The 19,248-nt window shown below is 42.6% G+C and overlaps 1 long non-coding RNA gene across 1 annotated transcript in view; it reads right to left on the bottom strand.

Annotated features, from left to right (window-relative positions):
* Positions 1 to 114: 114 nt before the first annotated feature.
* Positions 115 to 19,248, bottom strand: part of LOC136285841 (uncharacterized) — a 40,185-nt gene continuing 21,051 nt past the window's right edge. Inside the window, exons 2-3 of the long non-coding RNA XR_010719572.1 lie at positions 3,853 to 3,955; positions 115 to 278 (exon numbers count right to left, since the gene is read on the bottom strand). This is a non-coding gene — a long non-coding RNA (uncharacterized lncRNA). The remainder of the gene's footprint in view (positions 279 to 3,852; positions 3,956 to 19,248) is intronic.

Below are 19,248 nucleotides of genomic sequence, written 5' to 3'. Positions count from 1 at the left end.
TCAAACCTTCCTATATTGCCTAATGCAACAAAACAAGAAAAAATGTCTTTTCCAATTCTTTTTCTCAAAAGGGGGGTGAAACGAGGGTAAAACGAAATACAGTACACTGGGAAACACTGAATGTTAATATTTACCTGTTTTTTTACATCTTTTTTTCTTTTGATATTTGTTGTCATGTAGGCCTCTTCCTGGTGTCTGCCTGAGTTCATGCACAGGAGAACTTCACTCTTGATTTGCAAGGCATAGCTGTAGTATATTCTAATTTTCCCAAGGTCCAGCTGGGGAAAAAGAAAAGGAACAGTGCATCACTTTACACCTTCACCTCATTCTCCTTGCCTTGGGCTTTTGCTATCTCAGCCTGTTGCACGTCACAGTTTGAATAACACTGCTTGGCAGCCCATTGCAGCCGTGGGCCAGGCACAGGTTCCCAAAGGGATTTTCCCTCTGCTCTTACGTGAGCATCTGGGTGCCTCTTGGTTTACATAACACTGAGAAACATCTGGGGTTTAAAATTCCTAATACCTCAATTTGTTAAGGAAAATAAATACACTTGTAGGATAAGGATGCTATTTGGAGCTTACACCACTTGTTGAGTCAGAGGGAGGAGGAAGAGAGGAGAGGCTGAGCTAATGTGTGCAATTCTATGTCCCAATTCTTTTGATAGTGGTTCTGGGCAGCTGATTGCGTCCTTCCTGAACCACACAGAAAATACCAGAAGACTGCTTTCTGCCAGCTGAGCTGAGGGTCAGGCTCTTCACACGACTGAGTGCACGGGAGGGCACGTTTCAGGGAAGTATTTTTAGTGCAGGGGAGCTGACAGACCCGGAGAAGGAAGGCACCTCTCCAGAAGATAAATTGGGCAAGTGCAGAGCATCTGTCCACCCCATCCCACTGCCAAAACCCTGCCAGCTGGAAAGAAGCCACTTCTTACAGCGGTGAGCAAGCTGCTCACCCACCTGCCCAGGCTACCTCTTCCCCAACACCTCTCCACACTGCTGCAGAGCACCCTGCCAGTTTTTGAACCACAAACACCTGACTGGCAGGTAAGCAGGAGGTGCCCCTGCAGTTGCAGGCAGCCCCCTCGGTGCCCCCAGGCAACTCATGCAAGGCTCACACCAGAAAACCAGTTGAGGATCACTGATGAGCAACCACCCTGCCCAGGAAGACAGTTGTTTTGGGGTTTTTAACACACTTCCTTTTGTTGAGGAGATTAAGGATGTAGCTGAGGCTTATGACATTTTTCTTCTGGGATTTAATTACAGAGGAGGAAAGACAAATCTGTGTATTTATTAACTCTTCCAAATCCAAAATAAGACATAAGAAAGGCCCCAGCAGAGGCTTATTCAGCCATTGCCCAGGTTCTGACAGTGGCTGCTACCACATGTCCAGGGATATGGTAAGACACAAGAAGATCCAGAGTGGATACTTGTGGAAGGCACCCAGTCAGCCTCCAGCACTGCTCTGTGCCAGTGGAAGTGTGCCAGGAACCGGATGATACCAAAAAATCTGCGTACTTTCATACAGGGAAGTTTTGCAATATTTTCCTTAGAGCTGCAATTCCTGGTATCAAGGGATTGCGTAGGTACTTTGATCAAAGGGAAATGGGATTTGAGCTGTCATGACTGCGTAAAAAATCGTGAAAACAGAACTCTATTCACCAACGTATCCCATATTCAGGGGGCATTAATTTTTTCCCTATTTATTTATTTGCCTAATAATTTGATTTCTGAACTTCGAAGGCCTCTTCCTTGATGACTAAACACCTGAGATTAGTAACAGTGTACACAAATATTTTTTTCTTTGAACAAAGATAAGCATTTTTATTCAATTTAAGGTACCTTTTACCTCTTCAGAGACAGCAAGCACATGGTTGTCCCATGATCTCCACTAAGCTCTCTGCCTATCCCAGTAAGAGTCTGGTAACACTCATATTTAGAAGCAGGTCACAACGAATAAAACCGAGCTTTGAGGCCACCTACAGCTGTATGTAAACTCAGAAATTCTGCTGACAGGCTGTGCATTAGTTTTCTCTTTCATGACCACTGATACACCTCAGTTAGCCAACTCACTACTTAAAAACAAGATTAGGTATTTAATGCAAAATCTTTACAGGGAAGACTTCAATAAACCTGATTTCTCATGCACCTTGAACTGTCTTATCTACACTCAGTTCCAATTTCAGTAAGGGCCACTAAATCTTTCAATTAATACAAATGAATGTTTAGGAAGAACCAGTTGGCTACAGAGAAGTTTCCTTTGTATCTGTCTTGGAAATCACACAGACATGTAGCGTTTGATCTCCTCCGACCAGCTGGGTTATGGTACTTTGTCCTGTGAGAATACAAAAGGAGTTTTTGTTCTGAGGACTACATTTTTAATATCACAGACTATGAAATTATGAGGCATAGACCCAGGTATTGTACAGGACATTAGTACTGGTAATTACTTTTCTTCTCCGACAGCCTTAGATTCACCTGAAGGGTCTTTTTAAAAGTGAGAGAGTAAATCACAACAATATGTTTAGGAGTGCTTTACTGTAACAATTGATAGAGAGCACACGCTGAGGTACCAGCCAGGTCCACTGATCCTCAGTTGAGAGGAACTACATAAATTATTTCCCATTTTGCCATTTCTGAATGATACAGTTACTTCCTTGTCCACTCTTAGATACCAGGATATCCCAGTTTTTAGACACCTGAATATAATTGCACATTTTTCTCAGGGTGGGATTTTCTTTATTTTAAAATGTGTGTAGTTGAACAAGAACTAGTTGAAATGGCTTGGTTCTTTCTGTAGATTTTTAGGTGAGTGCCTTTCTCTGCAACTGGGCTGTTCAAAACCAAATAATCCCTTTAACTCAGTGGTATAGATAGGGAGTGGAACAAAGAATTTTTCCAATCTTAAAATCATTACATTCAGGACTCATTAATGCCTAGGGTTTATATTGGCCTGTATTTAAATCTTAACTGTGACCCCTTCCAAAACATGGTCAAAGTAAATGAGATTACCCCCTCTGCCAAAAAGATGTGACATAAAAATTGAATGTTACTTAGCCTAATTAATCTGAATAGCAAGCTTTTCCCTTTCTAATCACATTGCCCAACTCTGGTTTTCCAAACTGCTGTTTAGATAAACCAATTTGTGTGTATATGTGTGCAGTGTCAAGAACTATAAAAAGAATTAGAATTCTTTTTTCATTAAATTCCAGAAAGTAGCTTTTGCTGATTTATTCCAGGAAGTCTTGTAAAACAATGATCTTGCAGTGAAGAAAAGGAAATAATGTCTTCAAATAAATGCAGTTTTAATGAGAAATTATTTTTGAGCATAAATACTAAAAAAATCTACAAGTGTTTTTTTAGTGTAAATGTGATACACAGGTGAATGAAGGAACACCAATCTGACACAATTGTAATTTATGCAACAGTATCTATCCTCAGTTAATCACATAGGAAGAGATCAGAAAGGAAGAGGTTAAATTTTTAATTGCTTGTTTACTGTTTCAGTTCCAGGCAGCATTTATGTATCTGCATAACACTGAGATGGCTTAGGAATAATAGTGGGTGTACTGACTGTAAATAAGCTGCAAACTACAAGCCCATGAACAAGTCATGATCTGATGTAATAAATCACAAGTCAGATGCTCTTGGGGTTTGTGACATCATGGGCACTCAAAGTGGTATTTATAAGCTCTATCATGCACTGTCCAAGATTATTGCCAGTTCAGAAATTAAAATGTTTCGGATTCTTTTCTTACAGCCTTTCTTAGATAGGGCGACCCATTTGCAGCAGATTTAAACCAATACAGAGGCAGGACTGCTTGGGGCCACGGGTCAGGTGAGGCCAGGCACTTACATTCGAGGGAACCTGGTGGAGTTGAGTACACAGGAGTGGTGGTGCTGAGCTATCACTGTTGCTCTTTCATAACCAGTTTTTCTTCCAGCTTCACTTAGGTGACCTAAAACACCAATGCAGACATATTTGAAGAGTGCAGAGAGGAAAACATGGAAGGTGGATGAGGATAAGATAATGGGAAAGCAACAGAAAATGACCTGAAGAGACAGAAGACTGGAAGAGTCATCCCTACTACGATCTGTGATCAGGTAGTGCAGTTTTCAGACGTCACTGCCCACAGCACTGCTTGTGGTGGCTCTCCAGGGGGAAGACAGTAACAATCAAATTCTTTGATAGAGTACCGAGTTAAATGGTTTTGCCTGCACCTGCTTTGGTCGTAGCACCTGACACTGCTTCAACACAACTCCAAAAGCAGGTGAAGCATCATTGTAATTCAGGAAAAGGCTACATCTTTGTTCCTGTGTGTTTGATACCACTGTATTATGGCAAAGCATTGTCTGCTTCTCCTGGCAGTCTTATTCAGATCAGGATCAAAATATTTCCAGGATCAGTCCCCTCCACAGAGGTTAGGGCAGAAGTGGTGCATCAGCAGAGAAGGGCAGGCAGCTGCTGGCACAAAAGCTCTGCTGAGGTAGCCGTGGAAAATTGTCCTGTGTGTGCAAGGCTAGGGCTTCAGAGAACAAGAAACCACAAACATTTCTAATCTGATCAAAGAGAGACACTGCAAAATCCTCAGGCACAACCTCTGATTGATAAAACGAGAGCAGGAAAAGAGATTTATGATAGAAAGGAAGAGAGAGTAATAGCGAGCCTCAGAGGCTTATAACTATTTAATTCAATCAGAAAAGGGTAACAGATGTTTAGTTAAAAGCAGCATTCCTGTTTAATTACTGCAATTATGCTGAAATATTTTGTTTGCACCAGATTCACTGCAAATTTGCTCTGTGCTCAAGACATTTATATGGGTAAGGAGCACACAAGCTAAACAGGTCTGGTCCTCTGCATCTGTGGTGCCAGCGTCTCTCTGAGGTTTTAGGTCCTCTGAATGGACTCTCACAGTGGCCACATTGTTGTGGCTGGGAAATGGTTAAAAAGTCCCATGTAAAATTGTTTTAGGGAAAGGAGGGGGCCTTCCTGATACTGTGTTGCATGGAGGTTTACCACAGAGATTGTTAGCAGCACTGCTATAACCAGGGTGATCTAGACTTATCAGCAAGGTCATCTTTGGGTACCTCCCTCCCTTCCCCTCTGCAGCTGGGGTAAAATGGATATCCACAGGCACAGACGCCTCCTTTGTTATTCTACTGGACTGGAAGACCAACCTATGCATATTTTGTTTGCCTGTGATTTTTGGAAGAAATGAGCCTGCCAGCTGACACTATTGTTGTTGGTCTGCAGAAGAGGAAGCCCGTTTCTCTGGTACGAAGGCATCAGTATTATTGCCAGCAGAAATTACAGGCAAAAGGACTAACTGCAGGTGCCAAAGAGCTAAAAGCCAAAATGCTTAAGTAAATCCTGTATGAAATGTGCATGATACAATTTCCCTGTTCTTACAGGATCAAGTGACTGATTGTAATTAGTTGTATTGTTGAGGTAAAACCCATCTACTAAAGGAACTTGTAAAGGATTTCCTATAAGAGGCCTCCGAAATTTCCAAGTCTCTTTTATGTTCACCAAACAAAACTGTAAAGCAGCCGAATAGTCTTAACTGGAAGTGTCTTCTCTCTTTCCCTGCTTCAGAAAGGTGGAGGTGGTGCTCTCTTGACTTTAGTGATGGCTGCAGCTTTACCCTTCAAATGACCTCTGTATTTCAGTGGAAATAATGCTGGTGTAGAGCAGGAAGGAACTAGGAGTGACTTGTCACTGCTGTGATAAAGAATTGCTTCTGTGGGGAAGCTTATCAAAGAGGTCTGCCCTGCTCTTAGGCATGAACACAGTCCATCCTACTTTCCAGTCAAGCTAAAAATTCCCAGTACCCAGCAGTAGTTAATTCAGACTTGGTATTTCCTACACGCATTCATCCCAGTAGAACAGACTTTGCTATCTCAAGGGCTCGAAAGGGAAAGCAAATGCCTGGGACCTGCAAGGCTGGCAGGTCAGGAGCCTGGTTAACAGGCTCCAATCGAGCACTGATGGCTGCAGATAGCGACCAGAAGCGGCTCCCAGCTGGCAGGGCTTCAGCTTCCTGTGTGACACAAGTCAGTGGCGCTGGGCCAGGGACCAGCACACAAAGTACCCTCAGTACAGCAAACAGAGATGCTGGGGACTGTGTGGCCTAGCAAGGGCTAGGCTTTTCTCTGAGTTTTTAGACACAGCCTCCCACTGCTGGGCCAGCCATACTGTTCAGGGTCTTTGGTTGTTGGGACCGTGAGCAGAGGACTGGGTGGGTATAAGGCTGTTTAGAGACTTTCACTGGAGGCAGGGTAGGTATATGGAGAAGCAAAACTGTGCTGCTGGCTTGCTGATACTACTAATTTCATCCTCCACAATACTCCACCAGAGATTTAGAACCCTGAACAGCAAGTGTCAACCCTCTAGAGACATCTGTCCTTCACACAAGATGGTTTGTGTTTCAGCACTGGAACTGAGAGCAGCGGAGCCACCCCTCTATTCCAGCTTTTTGTGCCCTTCCTCTCTGTTACACATTACAGAGTTCCAGGCCTGAACATGAGACAGGAGACACCTTCAACTTGAAGTAGCTTTCTCATTCTTCTGAGGTCTAAAATGCCACACCTAGAAATTTCTGAGACAGGAAGAGTTAGCATTTCAAATAAGCAACCTGATATCCAAAGCAGTTGTCTCTGACAGATTCCAAATCTTTAGAACAGGGTTACGCCGGGACACAAGTGAAGAGAAAACACTCGGATTAATGAAAGAAGTGAGTAACAATAGATTTAATTAATCAATAACCACATAGACACCCTTTGGAGCCACTGCTAGCCAGCTGGAAAGTTTCTCTCTTGCGTAACAAAGTCAAACTCTAAGTGCCTTATTGCTCAATGGAGGTTTTTTTTGTTTTGTTTTTTGGTTGTTTTTTTTTTTTAAGCCGCAGGTTTGCATTTCATCTGGAATTACTGACCTTTCAAAAACATTGACCCTTTTGTGTACACTATGGTTTTTTCCTTCTGGTGAAAGGATGAGAGAAAATGTTCAGTGACATTGAACTGATAAACAAGGTGTAGATGTCTCAGAAGTATTTCTGTATGACTTCTCCCGAACAAACAATCCGTGCCGGAACACATTTTGAAATGTGGACTCTGAGTTGATAGCTCCCAAGGATGTACCTGCTCCTTGTGTATATGAACACATGCTGGAAAATGTTCAAAAAATTTTTGAACTTTTCTCATGATAAGAGGTTTTCCAAGCACTAAACAGGCAGACAGCTCGAGACATAAAAACTGTCAGCCTGAAGCGACAAGATGGCCATAAAAAGGAGAGCAAACAGTACTGAAGAGACCAGGCAAGGTAACACTGAGTAGCACCTATAACCTAGTACAGGAGTGGCTTATCTTAAACCAGAAAAAGGCACTCCTTTTCTGGAATAACTACAACTGCAGGTAGAGCCAGATATGTCAAGGAAAGGCACCACTAAAATGAAACATGAAGAACACTAATTTTAGCCTAGTGAGCAAATCAGCTCTTTTAAGACTGTCATCCCTGTGTGGATTTAATACAGCCCCTTCAAACCAAGCAAATCAAATACATACAGAAGGATAGACTTCCCTTCTCATGTGACCTAGCCTACCAGCCTCAGTGGGACACTCCAGTTCATCCCCACATAAGCAGATGAATCTGTTGTACAGAAACGGATTCACTTGGAGTGCAGTTTCCTTGCTCCTCTTCCTGAGATCCCTCTTAATCACATACAGGTAAAGAAAAGGTGGACACTGATTCCTGATCCTTCACTAGTGACCCAGTGTTTGGGAACCCAGGTACTGGAATTTGAGCTCCTTTTCCACAGTTCCCAGTAAGTTCAACAGTAATAGCTCTCATAGGCTTTGGGCTAGCTTTGGTTCAGTGCAATGAAAAAACCCCTCCTACTGCCTTACCAATACTTTTGGGACTGTATGTTTCTTCTGGAAGGTATTTTACAGTTGTCAGTAACCTAAGCAATAAAGTGCCTTGCCCTACATTACAAATTTTCTGCCCTTAAGATATTTGACTATGCTTTTAAGATCCCCACCTCCCCTCCTGACGCTCCTCCGTACACATTCATTCTTTAAATTTCAATAAGTATTCTGAATCAGACAGATACTTAAGAAGCACAAAGAAAATTCCACTGGAAACAAGTACATATTCATAGAAGTTTTAAAGCTATGATCACTGCTTACGTTCTAATCACCACATCTAATAAAAATAAATCCAACAGCCAAACACCAAATTCCACAGTGACATCAGCACCATAAGTTATGGAATGCAATTACGATTTTACACACCAAGAGACTATGGAAGGAGCAGAGAACAGCAAGGAAAGCAAATAACAGAGAATCGCAAGTGCATGGAAAACAGTGGGTTTCCTTCTAATTTTGCAGTTTGTAACAGCCTGGTGTTAGCTGTTTTCTCTATTTTTTTCATTTTCCTTTCCTGTCAACATGCAATAAGCACTACTGAGTAATCATATGCATACGATTCTATATAACCATCTACAGCTCTGCACCAAATTGAAGTTTTTTGGACTAACTGCAAAGAGCTGACCCCCAGTGAGACCAGCTAACCAGCTTTCAGATCCAGGCTATGCAGCTTGGAGAGGCAGGAAACAGGAAGTATCCATTTCTCTAAGTCAGGATCCAGGACTGGATGTTGTTCTGCATTTCCATTAATCCTTTTCAGTGGTCCAAGCCCTGCTACTCTGAAGCAAGAAAGAGATGGAAAACAGTCCTAGACACAGGATGTAGATGCTGCAGTATTGCAGGAAAATGCTGTTCATCCAAGAAACTTGAGAACAAGCAGAGGCCACATGATTCAAATAGGCTTTTGCATTATTCATTTCTGGGCCACACTGAACAAAGCTCTGATAGACAGAGAAGTGGTGACAAACATTTAGACCCTAGGATGGATCCAACTGCAGGACAGTTTATTCTGTGTGTTTCCCATCAGTTTTTGTGCTTCTCTACCCTGTGTAGTGGAGCATGGGACAGAGATGCTCATGGCAGGGCTGAGCCAAGGCTCCTGTGTGTGAGCTGGATTGAGACTCATCAATTCACAGCAACCTGGCTAAACAGTCCATCTTTCCATGCCATTAGCAATGGCAGCATGACAGAGCCTGCTTTTTTCACCACTGTGGACTTCAGACAGGACTTTTAGATACTCCAAGCTTAATCTTCTTGGAGAATATATATTTATTAAGTTATGTAACACAAAGATAAGTAATTTCTACAGCACCTGGGCAACTTCTTTCTGTCATAAACCAGTGATATGTATCTGTTATCTCAATTAACTGATGCTATTTCAAGTGAAAGAGATCATGTTGAAAGCTGGAATCTAAAGGGAGAAAGGACCTTAGGGATCTAGATCTAGTTTCACTTACCCTTGCATACATCACAGGAATTGCACCAAAGATAAGGGAGTGCACTTCATTGCTATGAACAAATCTGCACTGCTTCTTTTTATCCCAACAGGTCCTGATTGAACTGCTCTCCTTCCCAGTGCTTCGGTTGGAGCACACAAACAATCCAGCTGAATCAGACTATTCCCAGGACAAGTACAGTTTGCTGGACAGGAGCCACAGTTCTTATCATCTTCCAGAGTTAAGCTCACAGTGTTTCAATTCTTACACACACACTTGCGTGCTTAAGGTAGGATCATCAGTTGTGATCTATCATTGTTTAGGAGCCTCTATGTTTGACACAGAAACCTCCTTTATAAACAAAAACAAAAAATAAAGGCAAAACAAAAACCACTGAGATTATAGAAAATGAATAATCAGTAAATTATTTGGGATGAAGAAAGAAATCCAATGGAGCTATCGCAAAGCAAACATACTAGATTTTCATGTATACAGTGCCAAATCATGTGTAGTTTTATTAACTAAGAGAACTTACACTTGAGTAAATCTAATGTTTCAACTCAAACCCGATGGGTGCTGTTTAAAAATACTCAGCAATCTTATCTGTAGTACTTATGCCATAGGTAATTCATAATGTAATTTAAAGTTCATGTACTTTACCCATGTGCTATTCAGCTTTCCCCTCTGATTTTGGACAGGGAATATAGACATCTTAATTTCACAAACCTCTCTCCTATTCCAGCTTTGAAATTGTGAACCCCTTTAACTACCTTGGGATATTTCCATCAATAAAATTTTGTTAGATGTTTTGTTTTTTGCACATTTTGAGTGTAGTCACTGAGATATAGGCTGGATCCCTCTGCCAGCCCTGAAGCCACCTGTTTATACACAGGATCAGCCGGTTTGTCCTGCCACAAAACTAAGGACAGGGAGTAGGGATCCTTTTCCCCTCTTCAGCCTACTTAACCCAGTACACTCTTCACAGATATTCCCAAATAGAACGACAGGGTCAAATTACACCTATAAATCTTTAAAGGTTCTTGGGGCATTTGTTTTCGCCAAACTGTCTGTTTCCCTTTCCAGGGTTGGTTGTTTGGAACACAATGGAGATTTCTGTTTATTTATATAACGAGATTACATCTTGCAGCCTTGCTCTGCTAGAACTGCAGACTTAGAACAAATCACAGAAATATGGGGCTGGAAGGACCTGAGAGGCCCCTTCCTTATGAAAAAGTAAACATGCCAACACCATCACTGATTAACAAAGCTTTGTTCTTAAGGGACTCCATAAACAGGGACTTCCCAGCCTTCAAGGCTGCTTCACTGCTTCTTTCTTCCTATTTTCAGAATAAATCTCCTTCAGATATTTAACCAAAATCTTTGTTTATGCTAACAAAGCTGGCCACTATTTGTGGCACACCCCTCCTGTCACAGAGGCAGAGAACAATTAAACCCTGTCCTTTTTATAGCTTTGCTAGAAGACAATTTCCCATGTTCCTCCTCAAATTTCTCATTCCTAAACACAGTAAATGCAATTCTTTCAATAAGTTTTCTTTACCAGGTTTTCTAGAGCTGTGACAGTTTTCACTGCTCATTTCTAAACCCACCTTGCTCTGTATCTGAGACTGAGACATGCTTTAGGTAGGAAAATTTTTTTCTCTAATGTCAGCAGAGAGCTTCTTAAATATGTAAGATATGTCAGATGATACCACAAACTGCATCAGATTTTCTCCAGCAAGGAGAACAAGTACAAATTCAGTAACTTTCTTCTTAGAAATTTTTCGGTATTATTGTAAGTAAGAGTACTCTGGTATGTCCACCACACCATCATTGAAATCATCAGACTGAAAATGTCACTAATGAGCACATCACATTAGTTTTGTCACCCTAATTCTTGATTCTCTCATTCCCACAGTCTACCTCTTTTCTTCAGTAATTTTGTTTTTTCTTTGACACCTCATGGGCATTTTGTGGGAATGCCTGTCCTTTACTGGATCTGTAAACTGTCAGTTAATACATTGAGGCTTCACCTCAGTAAGATTGTGGGCTTTAAAATTCGGGTATTTAAAGTAACACGATAATGTATCAGATGACAGAGCACCTAAGAGCATAGATGTCAAGGACAGTAAACCTGGTATTTTTGAGAGTAACAGGAAGAATTCAGATTGCAAAAGAGGCGAGCAGAGCACTCGGTGTAGCACATCCTTTGCCCTCTAGTGAGAAGCCCAGTGAAGAGAAGCAGCTCAGGGAATTGCCTGCATGCTGGCACAAAGAGCTCCATGAAATCACTCGTGGAGCCGGAAGGGGAAGAGGCGAGGTTATGTCCAGTACGCGGATGCAGTCTCCTTAGCAGAAATGGCTTTGGTCTTGGATTGTCATTGAACCTCTTTGTTCTCCTCTGATTTATTGAACAATGTGATTCTGTTTCTCTCCATGAATGTGACTCCTTATGGGTTACTGCAGTTTTGTTTATTCTTTATATAAAACTTAGGGACTGGCCAATCCCCCCCCCCCCCCCCAAACTTCATAGCAGACAGGCTTGTCTGATCTTTCATAATTGTGCTGTGCTTCTCCAGAAGAGCAGAGAGAGCTGGGTCATGTCTGGATCATTTTCATAAAATACAGTCAGGAGGAAATATAAAGGAATTCAGCTGTTGTAAATAGTGCCATACAATGTAGGACAGCTATTTAGGTACTCACTTCTCTCCTCACAGGGGTTCAAGTTTTCATCAGCCTGTTCTCTAGCTTGCCAGCACAATATCACCAGGTGCTACAGAAATTGCAGGCAAGCCTGAGTTTAACAAGTTCTGTGCTTACAAACAGCATCCCAGTGAGATTCAGGGAGACGAGCGAGCTGTTTAACAACAGAGATGACAAGTCACTCCACAGTTAGTAGCCTGGCACACTTTTTCTCAGCAAGCCAGCTTTATAGGCCTCCTGTTCATCACTGTCACAGAGGCTGGGAGAGAGTGTCAAAAATGCATAATGGAACGGTGGTCCTCTAGGGAGATTATCAGGCCACTTAGTCCAATGTGCTTACCCACTTAAATATTTTGCTTCCTCTCAGCCCTTCTTTCTTACTGTTTCCTGTGATCCTGTGATTCTCCCCCTTCTGCCTGCAGACACACGGCTCTAGCTGTTGCTTGATCTCATTTCTGTGACATTTCAGGCACTCTTCCTGCTGACTTGTTCCATCTGGTTATTACCCTTTGAGTGAGAAGTAGCTCTTGCCTGCATCTCTGCTGAGTCTCTTAGACTGTGTGTGGAGTGTTTCAGCTCCTCCTTACTGAACAAGCAGTCTTGAGCAGGTTTATAAATAGGAGCTTTCAAGTTAATGAGAGAGGGTGCGGGGGTGAGGAAGAGAGAAACTGCACTGAAGTCACTTTGGAGGCAGCTCCTAATGCTCCTCAGAATGACAGCTTTGCAGGCACAGCCACAGAGGGATATTTGGAGAAGGGATGGTTAAGTACTGAAAGGGGGAAAGGGGTTTAAGTCTTGGCTCCGCCACATGTTTTATTCCAACTTGGGAAAAGTCATACTTCCTCTCAGTTCTCCATGGACTGAATCCTCTTCCTGCTTCCCTCTCAGCAAATGTACTGTAATGGCTGTGGGGCAAGAATGGTCTATTCCTATGCATTTACTTGCAGATCAGTTAAACAAGGCTTCTCTCTTACTGGGGTGTCAGTATTGTCAGGCTAACGCAGACTTCTGTTTAGAGGCAGTGCCCTGGTTCGTACACACAGCATCCTCTGGCTGGGGCACAGCATGCACCTTGTACTTTATGACATTTTCCCCCCTGTTCATTTTTATTATCCCCTCTTAGGGCTGGTAAATACCACAAGACAAGTCTGCTGGGACTAAAATCCTTGTACTGACTTCCAGCCCACTTTCCACAAGGATAAATTATTTTCCTTATCTGTACTGTGAAGACAAAACACAGCCAAGGTGACCTAATTCATACAGCTGGCATGTGGGTCAGCAGCTTCATGTTTGGACAACACTCTGCATGGGCTACATGGTTGGTAAGTGCCAAGCGTCACTTTATTTGGACTCCAAACTAAAAAGCAGGGACCTACACCAAAATGACAGCAGAGGCAGCTCTCTAGTGACATATGAGTATGTGCGACAAAAAAGAGGTGGGGACTGGACACACTAGAGGCAGTATCAGACCTGAACACCACATCCCACTCCTGAGAAGCTTTGCAGGAGTTCCAAGGTTATTAGACAAGCACTCTCCACTTGCAAGTCCTTGGACTCAATGTGACATCTGCAGCGCTTAACAGATATGTGGAGGTGACACAAGGTCAGATGTAGACTAAAAACTGCATACAAGCGCAGTGGGTCATGGATGTTTGTCTGGAACTGTGCCTGGTTGCCTCCAAACATGAAGGTTCTGATGCAAATCACAGCAAGTTCTGTCTTTGTGCGGGGTGGAAATAATCCAGATTCATTCTGCTGCAGGAGAACCAGAATGCAGATTTGTTTGAAATACTCCCTGTATGTACAAAAGTGATGCTCCTTCATGCGTTACTTGTGTACCTCACACAGACTAAATCTCAAGCACACTGTTTGCTTCAGCCACCAAATTAGGACTGATTCCTTGCAAAGATGATAGAACAAAGTCCGTCCTCCCTCCCTTGTATTTTCTTCTTCAGAGACTCCTGCCTGAAGAGGTTCAGAAATTTTCATTTCCAATCATGGAAATGTTTTAAAATCCTCATATACTGTCTCTCCTTCTGAGAGAAATCCTTGTTTGGTCCACAGTTAAAACTGATGACTAAAAACAAACTCTCTGCTTTCCAAACACCCAGCTGCAAGAACTGGCTGTTCAGGAAAGCAGCAAGAACCACTTAAAACATTCTGGCAAAGTGAGATATGAAGCATTAGTGGCAGATTTTCAGGAACCTGTTCAGCATTTTGATGCATATCCAATCAGCAAGAGAGCAGCCCTCATTTCCCTATCCCATCTTAGAAAGTCAATATCCAGTTTGCTCCTATGTTTCTATCCATCAGGGCTAAAAGCATGTTCAGTAGGAAGATGAAACTTTCTCTTCCTTCTGGACATTCACTTCTCCATTCACATAAACCTTGCAAAAATTTTCATGACTCTTACATAGAGTTTGAGCAGCCCAGTAGCTTACTGAGGCAGTGTAATTTGTGGTAATGATGTCCTACCAGCAGGTTGTGTTCAGACAGCAATTTGGAAGAAGAATGAAAAAGTTAGTCCTAGTATTTTATTAGGTGAATGTGATGCTCCTCTGAAGCCTGTTGGCAAAGTTAAAAGGTTGATGGCATCTTTAACAAGTAGGCTGAACTGCAGCCAGCTCACACAGTTTAACTGGAGACATGCTGAACTTCTCAATGAAGTACTACACTCCTACTGCCTCCTGTAAGACAGGAGAAACAGGTTTTCTACACACCAAAAAGGAAATTTGTTCTGATGGTACTGGGACATGGAAAAAAAAAATCTCCAGTGCTGTTCCTACTGTCATGACTCTAGGAAATCTGCTTCTGTTAACACCCCAGGAATATGTCTTTCTGTAGTAACACAGTATGTCAGGAAAGGTCTTTTTCAGAACTTCTCCCATCCAAAAAATGTGTTTCATTACTCGTCCCTTTCAGAAGCTGATTTTCTATCCAAAATTGCTTCTATGGCTCCAAAATATTGGGCTAAGTGCTCATCTCACCTCTCCACAAGCATCAACCACACTTTCTGCTTTGCAGAGCATGATGCACAACTGTAGGTCCTGCTTGCTACTCAGTTTCTTGACTGCCAGATCACTGCTTTATGCACAAGAGCACATTGTCTAACAACAAACAAATGGAACTGGACTAACTTAACACCTACTTCTGTATTACTTGCAGCCAGGAAAAAAGGTCTTTATTTCACCAGGGGATCTGTTTACTGATCCAGTACTGTGGTTCTCAACCCACGCAATGTGAGATCACAGGGGTCTGTGAATTATTTTTAAGGAGTCCATGGATAAAGACCAAGAAAAGAAAACCTACTCTCTCCACAGGAACCCACAACTCTGCTAGAATTTTTAGTGGCTGACAAATTGGAAGAATGTGGAAAACCATTTGTCTGGTGTAACATGATAGGATATGTTCCCTCAGGCATAAAATTTTGGGGAACTGCTGAGGAACTCTGCCAAGTTGTAACAGTTGCAGTGCCTAGTTAGCACCTGTCTGTGAGAGCAGCATTTGTGACACATCTAGGGGTACACTGAGCATGTAGAAGCTATTTCTTACTCCATGCCTGGATGAGAGACATCCCATATAAATGGCAAACTTTCCTTGGGGTCATTTTAAGCCAGTGCCAGAATCACAAAATCAGAGAACTATAAAATACCAGGTTAGAAGGGACCATAAGGATCATCTGGTCTAACCTATCTAGCCAAAACCACAGCCTAGACAAGACACGTGAGCACAAATGGACAAATCTTAAAACTGTCCAATACTGGAGAATCTACCACTTCCCTCAAGAGCTATCTCAATGGCTGATTGACTTAATTGCAAAAAATTTTCCTCTTGTGTCTAATTGGAATCTCCCCAGTAGTAACATGGACCCATTACCCCCTGTCTTTTTCATGTGATTTAGGGAAAAAAAGGGAGTCTCCACCTTCTTTGCAACCATCCCTTAAATACCAGATAAACACAGTGCTAAGGTCTACCCTGAGCCTTCTTTTCTCAAGACTGAGAAAAGCCAGTCCTCTCAGCCTTTTCTCATAGGACAGGCTTCCCACACCATTGATCACCTCTGTGGCGCTTCTCTGGGCCCTCTCCAGCTTGTCCACACCTTTTGTGTATAGCAGGGACCAAAACTGAACACAGTACTTCAGGGGTGGCCTGATAAACACTGAGTAGAGTGGGACAGTGACTTCTCTATGTCTGCTGGTGATGCCCTTGTTGGTGCAGCCCAGCATCCTGTGGGGTTGCTGTGAGTGAACCATGTGCTGCTCTGGTGCATTAAGCTGTTCCCCACCAGGACCTCCAGGTTCTTTTCCACCAAGCTGCTCCTCAGATGGGTAGATCCCAGCCTGAGCTGCACTCCAGGATTATGTTTTCCCATACCTTACATCTGTCTTTATGGAATTTCATAAGGTTTTTGTTGGCCCACTCTTCCAGCCTATCCAGGTCTTCTTGCAGGGGAGCACTCCTTTTCAAAGTGTCCACTTTTCCACTCAGTTTGGTATCACTGGCAAACTTCATCAAGGTATCCCTTGATCCCATTACCCAGATCACTTCCAGAGATAATAGACAGCCCTGGGCCCAGCACTGATCCCTGGGGGACCCCACTAGTGACAGGCTGCCAGCTGAAGAGGAGCTGTTCATTCTCACACCCTGGCTGCTGCCTGCCTGTCAGTTCCCACCCTACTGCCCAGACCCCTTGTCCAGAGCAGACACATCAGCTCCCCTAGGAGGAGGCAGCAACCAAAGGAGAGAATGCTCTAGGAGAATACAGTATATTCAATCACATGCAAAGTCCCATGTACAAAAAACTGCTCATTGCAGGCTCCTCTGGCCCTTCCAGCTCCCCATAAAGCAATCAAGCCTTTTCACAGGGTGTGCAGGAACCATTCACAACCAAGACCCAAACATTCGTGTTTTGGAAAACACAAGGTAAAGTTGCACTGCCTTTGCAAGAGCATACACTGATGGCAATGATATTCTGTCTAGCAGAATGGAAAAAGAGAATTTTCCATTTTCAAACTTTCTGAAAATCAAAAGGTCAGCAACGAGAAGGAGGAAAAGATCTCTCAGCCACTTGAGTGGATTCAGCTCTACCTGAATGTCAACTGCACATTTGAAAAACTATACTTTATGGAAAACATCAAAGTTCTGTATAAAACCCACACTCAAAAATAAAAAATGTTGCAGAATAAAATGTCTTTTTTTACTCTCCTCCAGGTTATTACCCCAAAAATCCCTGTGGAATCAGTTGTCTAAGTTGGATTTTTTTCCTTCCCTTCACAAGTATGCTGCTCTTTGGTACAGTGCTGGGTGTTCACTTGGCACCTTTGACATAGGAATCTTCCCCCCACACCTGAAAGCTTTGCTCCTTGCACATATAACCTCTGCCCCTTTTCACCATGGCCCTTTGCTCTGGCAGGTCAGAAAACTGTATGTGAAGGAGGACTTAGAAGCCAGGGAGCTCTGCAGAAGATGAACTTTTCTCTTATTCTCTTATTATTCTTATAATGCTGCTATTGACACACGGTTTTTTGAGTAACAGAGTTAAAAAGGAGTTGATTGTAGACACCCATGCTCTCTATAGACTTCTTGAATGGTTTTGATGGGCTGTCTGTGCCTGCTGTGCCTAGCAGCAACCTCAAATTCTATTAAGTGCCTGTGTGTTGTCATCACTGTATGGCCTTAAAAAAATTCTTGTCTTGCCTGCAAAGCCAGACCTATTTCAAAATTGATACGCATCAAGACAGAAGTGCCTTAAGAGGGACTGTTTATCCTTACTTTTCCATCAGTTATCTGTCATAGTTTCTGAAGACAAATGAAAAAATCCAAACTATACTAAATAACACAAATGATGATAACACACAGCTTCTGATATGTGCTCTCAGTAGTCTGCAAATATCTGGAGAGAATAGCTTCTGGTTTTTGGGTGCATCTCCAAGGTCATAAGAATCTTTGCACACTTTCCTGCTGGGTGCTCAATGGCAGAAAAAGGATGTTGATGCTAATGGGAACATGGACTTAATTTCTTATTAGAAGCCACACTGATCTCTGAAATGGAGGTGATGAATCTCAAAATATGTAAAGAAATATCCACCACTTGAAGAATAAACATGAAAAGCTCATTGGGTACAAGGAATAGGTATTTGCACATAACCTTTTTTCAGTGTGTTACACATTAAATTTTGGACTGAATGATCTAAAAGTTCTTTTCAACCTGAACAGTTCTATGATTCTATGACTTCAGCACCAGTATCTGGAAATCAAATCTATGCATTCAGGTTTGAATGTCAGCAAGGAAATTTATACAAGAGCAGCTCTCAGGCCCCAGCCTTGCCAAGGACCAAGTCACAGCGCCAGCCAAGCACTTGTATAGGGGGAGCACAGGTAGGAAGCTGTGTCTCCATGCAATTCTACTTGTACTAAGCAACTGCAATTTCTGCTTTCACTGCAGAGCACCTGCTCAAACCACCTTCCCTTGCTGTCTTGCAGTACGTGCTGTTTGCTGAGTGCTACCCCAGCCAGAGACTGTACACTGGTATCAACAGAGGTACCTACAGAAAGCCATGTGGGACCTGGGTACTTATAAATTTTTATGTTATGGCTCTGCCTAATTTCAGGACTTTTCCTTCCGTTCCCTTCCCCACTTTTGCCCACAGGCAACAGTTGTCTCCATTACCTTTTCCACAAACATCTCCTATTTCTCCATGCATCTCTATTAAGCCGAACTCAGTGCAAGCCTCATCTACAACAGTAAGCACTAATGGGGATTTTATTACCCACCTGGCAGCCCTGGATCAAGAGGGTACCATGTTTATAATGTACTGGAGTGGAGTTGACAAAGCATCCTTAATTTTTCTCTTCCAAGCATCCCTCTTTATATTTTTCACTCTGACAGTAGTGAGCTTTTCCTTTCATTTAGCTCTTGTTTTATCATAACCATTGGAGTTAATCTTCTCACTGCTATCATGGCAACTTGCTGCTCCAATGGCCCCATTTCAGGGGTCTTGATGAGGTCTTGAACCTCATCTGGGAAGTCCAGGTATCAACCCATTTTCAGAGACAGATTTTGCTGGGCTGTGTGGCAGTTACACCCTGTTCAGAAGTGGGTGGATGTACCTGCTTTTCAGCTGCTGTCCTTCACTGCTGAACATCTGAGTACAAGCTTAAACTGAGGTGAACTCAAGGTATCATAGAAC

This window comes from Chamaea fasciata, unplaced genomic scaffold, assembly GCF_029207755.1.
Source record: "Chamaea fasciata isolate MVZ Bird 193981 ecotype frontalis unplaced genomic scaffold, bChaFas1.0.hap1 SCAF_2, whole genome shotgun sequence".
NCBI lineage: Eukaryota > Metazoa > Chordata > Aves > Passeriformes > Sylviidae > Chamaea > Chamaea fasciata.
The sequence above is the reverse complement of the archived record's forward strand: the minus strand, read 5'-3'. Positions and strand labels throughout refer to the sequence as shown.